Raw genomic sequence first — 6,584 nt, 5'->3', positions numbered from 1 at the left:
TTTTCGTGTAGGAATCTAAATGGGCGCGTACAAGTCGTTTGAATTTGTTTCACTCGGTGAAAAAAAACTGGCCTTGGTTACTGAATATATTTTTCAAACAGATAGTGGCCCCATTCATGTTCCTGTGTGACGAGAGTAATGGTTTCTTGCGATGTGTCATCCAGACGCGACTGGGTAATGCACTGCCAGATTATGCGGTTGCGTCATGTGCTGGACCTAACGTGTCAGTGAAAGGTTTTTAGTTTGAGATAAGTACTTATCGGCTCCTAAAAGCCCGCTTTTCTTCGGAATATTTGAATTCCGTCACAAAAAAGCGGTTGTACAGAGTTTTGGTGGATGTTATGTGCCCTGTTCGAAGATGCCGGGAAGTATATGTACTGGGGAATGAAAAGACCGTTTTAAAGAGGGTAAAAAGAATACCAGTATGGGCCACAACAAAAACGTTTTTCTTCATGTTACATACGGGCACGCTTCCTATCAAACCTGGCTAAAAGAGAAGGGAATATTTCTGCTTTGGGGTGTAAACTACTACATCTGCAAAAAACCTGGAACAATTGAGCATATTTACCTGGATTGCTGGGACTCCGGCTTCCTTCGGGATATTCCACAAAAGACACTTAAAAAAGGAATTCCCATTAACATCATTCGGAATCCGGTTGTTACCGTTTGAAGATACAGGAGACGTGCCCTACGACATGGTGATGTTACTTTGTATCCACAGCGTGTCGAAAACACAAATGGCTGTTGGAAATGAAGATGTAGATATAAGGCCTGCTAGAGAATACTTTAAAGGGACACTAAAGAGAAACAATGAATCGGTTTAGACCGATAAATTGTGCTCTGAGAACTCTAATGTCGTTAATTTCGCCGTGATAGGTTTGTTAATACAGGAGAAAATCAAGTTCAAAGTTTCATTTTTAAATTTCGCGCCCAAATATCCCCGCGTGACGTCACGGATTTCAAAGTGTATTTATCGTATTTTGGCGCCATTGGCTCAACAAAGTTACGCCAAATTTGGTATGTTAAGTCTATGGCACCCTCATAGGACAATGTTTTTTTTTTTTAATTTTTACCGATTAGAAACTACGTAGTCCCTAGCAGGCACCGTCAAAACATGTGACGTCACGGCGAATTGTGCAGAAACTTCAAGGTGGCGTCGCCACCGACATTTTGTTTTTGCGCGTTTTCTCGCTTACTGAGCGTCTTATCGCAGCGAGCGTGGTGTTTTTGGTATCGTGAAAGAGTACTTTACTAATATGAGAAAAATCGTTTTGCTCTTTAGTGTCCCTATAAAGAAACTTTATCCGTGAAGTGTATAAATCTGTTGGTGAACCACCAGAGTGATTACCTGCCTTTGAAGAAGTGGATGCCATTGAATATTATTAATTTAATTCACCGACGAGACACACTCGCTCATTGCACATTTTGTTTTTTCGCCTATGACCGATAGTGTCTGTGCTGCGTAAATGTCTGTATCGCTATGAGCAGGTCTTAAATAAAAAAAAGGGGGGGGGGTGTAGCTCAACCCTTCGCTTAGCAAGCGAGAGGTACTGGGATCCACACCCAGCATTTCCACTATTATTTTGTTCTTGTTAGACGTTGTCATGTGTCATATTTAGGGCTCCGTGTTTTCGGATAAATCCTGAAAAATCCGACAAATACTCGCCGGTAAAATTTTTCACAATTTGTACTTGTCCGATAAACTCTGATACTAGAAGGGCATTTCCAACGTTCACAGAGCATTTTCAAAGCTGAGAATCATCAATAAAAAGGAGCGCTTCTCCATCAGCGGCAACAACCTCGTAAAATATGCTTGCATCTATGGCAACAAGTTTTGAAGTTGTAACACGAACAAACGTATGTATTTTGTATTCAAGTATTTGTGCTTGTATGCCTATGTATTTGTGCGTTCAATCCTTCCATATACCTCTAATAAAGTTAGTGTGTTCGCATGTTTTCGTGTTCAGATATCATTTCATCTAACATTTCGGAGTATTGAGAATTATAATAATAATAGGTCCGTTATTTTTCAAAAAGAAGATGAGGGAAGCTGGGAGAAAAAGCTGAGAAGCAGCTTAACTAGCTACTCCCCCCCCCCTTTCCCCAAGAATACACTTGCGTGAGTTTGCGGCAGTGCACATCAACAGCCTTATTAACAGGGTAAATGAACGGGTAGTGAGAAAAAATGAGAGGATAGAGAAACAGCATTATCAGCAACAATGCAACGCATTTTCATTGTAAGTTAAATTAATAAGAACACACTGCAACAACTTATAAAGCAAATTAAACACGGGATTTCAGAGAAGTAGAGATTTACGTGATGTAAACAACGACAAAGGCCGAATTTCCTCCCAAAAAGTAAGCTCCGAAAAACACCCCCCGAAATTAAAAAAAAAATAAACTCCGAACAAACGCAGCCTAGTCATATTTAATTTGATTGACAGAATCAAAGAACGCGCCTAACAAAGACGCGCTCTCGCAAGAAAACCGGTCGGCAACCGCGTCGGCGACCCTCCTTTCCAGCCAGCAGTGGCACGTAATTACTGATCAGGTTGTGAGAGTATGCTTCGATCCTCCATCGGGGGTGTAGCTCAGATGGTAGAGCGCTCGCTTAGCATGCGAGAGGTACTGGGATCGATACCCAGCACCTCCATTATTATTTTTTTTATTTGGCGTTGTCACGCGTCATGATTAATTTGATTGACAGAATCAAACAATGCGCCTAACGAAGACGCGCCGTTGCAAGAAAACCGCTCGCCAAACGCGTCAGCGACCCTCCTTTCCAGCCAGCAGTGGCACGTAATTACTGATCAGGTTGTGAGAGTATGCTTCGATCCTCCATCGGGGGTGTAGCTCAGATGGTAGAGCGCTCGCTTAGCATGCGAGAGGTACTGGGATCGATACCCAGCACCTCCATTATTATTCTTTCTATTTGGCGTTGTCATGCGTCATGATTAATTTCATTGACAGAATCAAACAATGCGCCTAACGAAGACGCGCCGTTGCAAGAAAACCGCTCGCCAAACGCGTCAGCGACCCCCCTTTCCAGCCAGCAGTGGCACGTAATTACTGATCAGGTTGTGAGACTATGCTTCGATCCTCCATCGGGGGTGTAGCTCAGCTTTTGATAGGGTTCCCCATGACGTTCTGTTGTGTGTGCTAGACCATGTCAATGTAAGCCATGTTATTAGAGATGGGGTCGCGATGGCGTACAGGTCGTGCACTACGCAGTTAATAGTGAATAAAGTGGTTAGTTAGAGGATACCAGTGCGACCATCTCTGCGTCAAGGGTGCCCTCTTTCAGCATTACTTTTTGGTCTGTATGTTGAATCATTTTGCCAGTGCATTATAAAGAGCGAACAGATACGTGGTTTTAAATTACAACAAGTATAGGTGCGTTTGTTGGCCTACGCCGATGATATTGCCACATTTTGTACAGACTACGACAATATTCTGCATGTTGCTGAAACGGTCAAGTCCTTTTGTATTGCAAGTGGAAGTGCTGTGAACTGGGGGAAGTGTCTCGGGTTCTGGCACGGTCAATGGCCGTCTACCCCAGACACGTTCGCCAACTTGAGGTTTGTTACCACTCCTGTTAATTATTTGGGAGTGCCGCTGAGCAATTATATTGACAGTGAACCACATTGGCATGATGAGATCGATGAACTACGAGAAAAAGCCAATAACTGGAACGGATGGAACCTGTCAGTCTTCGCTAAAGCTACAGTATGTAACTTATTCTTCATAAGTAAACTGTGGTATGCCATGGAAGTGATTCATTGTTCAAGAATGAATGTCCAAAACCTCCATCGCATATTCGCAGTGCTTATTTTGGGGCTCCACGCGGGAACGAGCTAGCAGAACAAATCTATGCGAGTCCGTAATGGTGGGATTGGTTTAAGCCATTTGTACTTGCGCCAAGTAGTCAATCGTTTTATGTTCTTAAGGGATGTGGAACACCCCTTCCTGCGGACAATGTGCCAGCTGCGATTAAGTCAGGCCTTACCTGACTTCGTTGTTTCGACAGAACATGCGCACGGAAGCATTCGCGGTTTCCTCAAAGAAGTAGTTATGTCTGCGCGCGTTTTGTTTACTCGTTTTTTGTTGAGCTATTTAAGTGACGTAAGTAGGAAGAAGTTATACAGAGACCTGCGTGAAATGGTGCTGCCTATGCCACTGTATAGAACTCAGTACAGTACAACAAAGGGAAAAGATATTCTCAAGCGTGTAAAAAGAATGCCTGTGCCACCAGGTGTGAAAACTTTCTTCTTTCGCTTACACACTGGCACGCTGACAGTGAAGACATGGATGGCCGAAAGGGGATTTTCCTACCCTGGGGCGTACAGTGTGAAATATGTAAAACAGATGAAACAATTGATCAAGTGTTTTTAGAATGTTGAGATGCAGTGTTTTTGTGGCATATACTGTAGAGAACACTTAAGAAAGATTTTCCCCTGCACCCCCAAGGAATCAGGTTTCTGGCAATAGACAGTGATTGTGGCGTACCCTATGACTTGATTATGCTCTTTGTACTGCACGGTGTCTGGAGATGTCGTGTGGCAGTGCGAAATGTGGATATTGGAGCAAGACCGGCAAGTGAATACTTTAGGATAGCCTTCACAGATTTGTGGAAGAGCAGAAGTCTCAACCCAACGTGTCTGAATGGTTGCCGCAAGTATAATTGTAGTAGATTCAGCGCTATTTTTAGTACAACGTTCCCTAATACCAGAGAACGTTTTTAACTATTCACCCTTTGTTATATTATTGCATTGTTAACCAATCTGTATGTACTGAAACTGGAAATAAAAGAAAAGGGTGTAGCTTAGATGGTAGAGCGCTCGCTTAGCATGCGAGAGGTACTGGGATCGATACCCAGCACCTTCACTATTATTTTTTTTTCATTGGCGGTGTCATGTGTCATACTTAATTTGATTGACAGAATCAAACAATGCGCCTAACGAAGACGCGCCGTTGCAAGAAAACCGGTCGCCAACCGCGTCGGCGACGCTCCTTTCCAGCCAACAGTGGCACGTAATTACTGAACAGTTTGTGAGCGTATGCTTCGATCGTCCATCGGGGGTGTAGCTCAGATGGTAGAGCGGTCGCTTAGCATGCGAGAAGTACTGGGATCGATACCCAGCACCTCCACTATTATTTTTTTTATTTGGCGTTGTCATGTGTCTTGCTTAATTTGATTGACAGAATCAAACAATGCGCCTAACGAAGACGCGCCGTTGCAAGAAAACCGGTCGCCAACCGCGTCGGCGACCCTCCTTTACAGCCAGCAGTGGCACGTAATTACTGAACAGGTTGTTAGCGTTGCCTCGATCCTCCATCGGGGGTGTAGCTCAGATCCCTCTTCATCATTTACTGGCAGAAATCTTATATGATGAAGAGGGATCTGAGCTACACCCCCGACGGAGGACCCTTTTGACTTGATTATGCTAATTGGCCTTCACTGTTTATGGCGGGCTCGCATGGCGGGGTTTTATTGCGATCCTGACGCACGACCCGCACGGATGTATTTTCGTGAGTGTATGACTAAGTTTGTGGAACTCCAGAAAGCTCAGGAGTTTGTACCTTAGTGGTTGTCGAGGGTAGAACCCTCGACAGCGCTCAAGGAATTTTAAATTTGTGTCTCTCCAGTAGGACTGACACAACTTTTGTCTTTTCTTTCATGGACTTATTGTTTGATGTACGTGTCTAATAACAGGCAATAAAGCAAAAAAAAGGGGGGGGGGTGTAGCTCAGATGGTAGAGCGCTCGCTTAGCATGCTAGAGGTACTGGGATCGATACCCAGCATCTCCACTATTATTTTTTTTATTTGGCGTTGTCATGTGTCACAGTTACTTTGATTGACAGAATCAAACAATGCGCCTAACGAAGACGCGCCGTTGCAAGAAAACCGGTCGCCAACCGCGTCGGCGACCCTCCTTTCCAGTAAGCTGTGGCACATAATTACTGAACAGGTTGTGATAGTATGCTTTCATCCTCCATCGGGGGTGTAGCTCAGATTCTACTTCCGGCAGCCGAGCTGTTCGGACGAGTGAATCATGGGCTCCGATGGAGCAGCTTTTGCGGCACCAAGCCGCGGTAACAGGCTTATCGATGATAACGAGGAAGCGAGTTATCAGTTTATTTTGCCACCTTTGCCGAAGGGACATGTAGTAAAGAACACTGTGTTTTTGCATGGCGACGTGCGAGCAAGGCCCTACAGGGCCGAAGGTTTCCGCGACGCGCTCGACGCGACTGGATTGTTGCCGGAGGTCGTGGCCCTTGGGGCATACCAGATCAACCACGTGTGGGCGGTCACCTTTTCGAGTGACGACGCGGTAAAGAAATTGCTGGCATTCAAGAAGCTCAATGTGAAGGGGCGTCGCTGCGTCGTCGTCGACCCTCAAGACCAGCAGGTACGTCTCCGCCTTCATTGGCTCCTGTATTGGGCGGCGGACGAAGATGTAAAGACAGCGCTGGCAGCCTTTGGCAAAGTCATTGAAGTCACGCGAGAACGTTGGCGCGTCAGAGGCGTCAGGGACAAGAATTCGACGTCACGGACGGTACTCTTGAAACTGAAGAGCGGATT

General features: G+C 45.0%; 4 non-coding genes across 4 annotated transcripts; all 4 read left to right on the top strand.

Moving 5' to 3' along the window:
• The first annotated feature begins 2,580 nt into the window (after positions 1-2,580).
• Trnaa-agc (transfer RNA alanine (anticodon AGC)) lies at positions 2,581-2,653 on the top strand. Its single transcript has one exon. It is a non-coding gene; the product is annotated as a tRNA-Ala (tRNA).
• A 190-nt stretch (positions 2,654-2,843) lies between these two features.
• Trnaa-agc (transfer RNA alanine (anticodon AGC)) lies at positions 2,844-2,916 on the top strand. The gene has a single exon. It is a non-coding gene; the product is annotated as a tRNA-Ala (tRNA).
• A 1,895-nt stretch (positions 2,917-4,811) lies between these two features.
• On the top strand, positions 4,812-4,884 carry Trnaa-agc (transfer RNA alanine (anticodon AGC)). Its single transcript has one exon. It is a non-coding gene; the product is annotated as a tRNA-Ala (tRNA).
• An 852-nt stretch (positions 4,885-5,736) lies between these two features.
• Trnaa-agc (transfer RNA alanine (anticodon AGC)) lies at positions 5,737-5,809 on the top strand. The gene has a single exon. It is a non-coding gene; the product is annotated as a tRNA-Ala (tRNA).
• The last annotated feature ends 775 nt before the right edge of the window (positions 5,810-6,584 follow it).

The sequence above is a fragment of the Rhipicephalus sanguineus genome, chromosome 10, assembly GCF_013339695.2.
Source record: "Rhipicephalus sanguineus isolate Rsan-2018 chromosome 10, BIME_Rsan_1.4, whole genome shotgun sequence".
Lineage (NCBI taxonomy): Eukaryota > Metazoa > Arthropoda > Arachnida > Ixodida > Ixodidae > Rhipicephalus > Rhipicephalus sanguineus.
The sequence above is the reverse complement of the archived record's forward strand: the minus strand, read 5'-3'. Positions and strand labels throughout refer to the sequence as shown.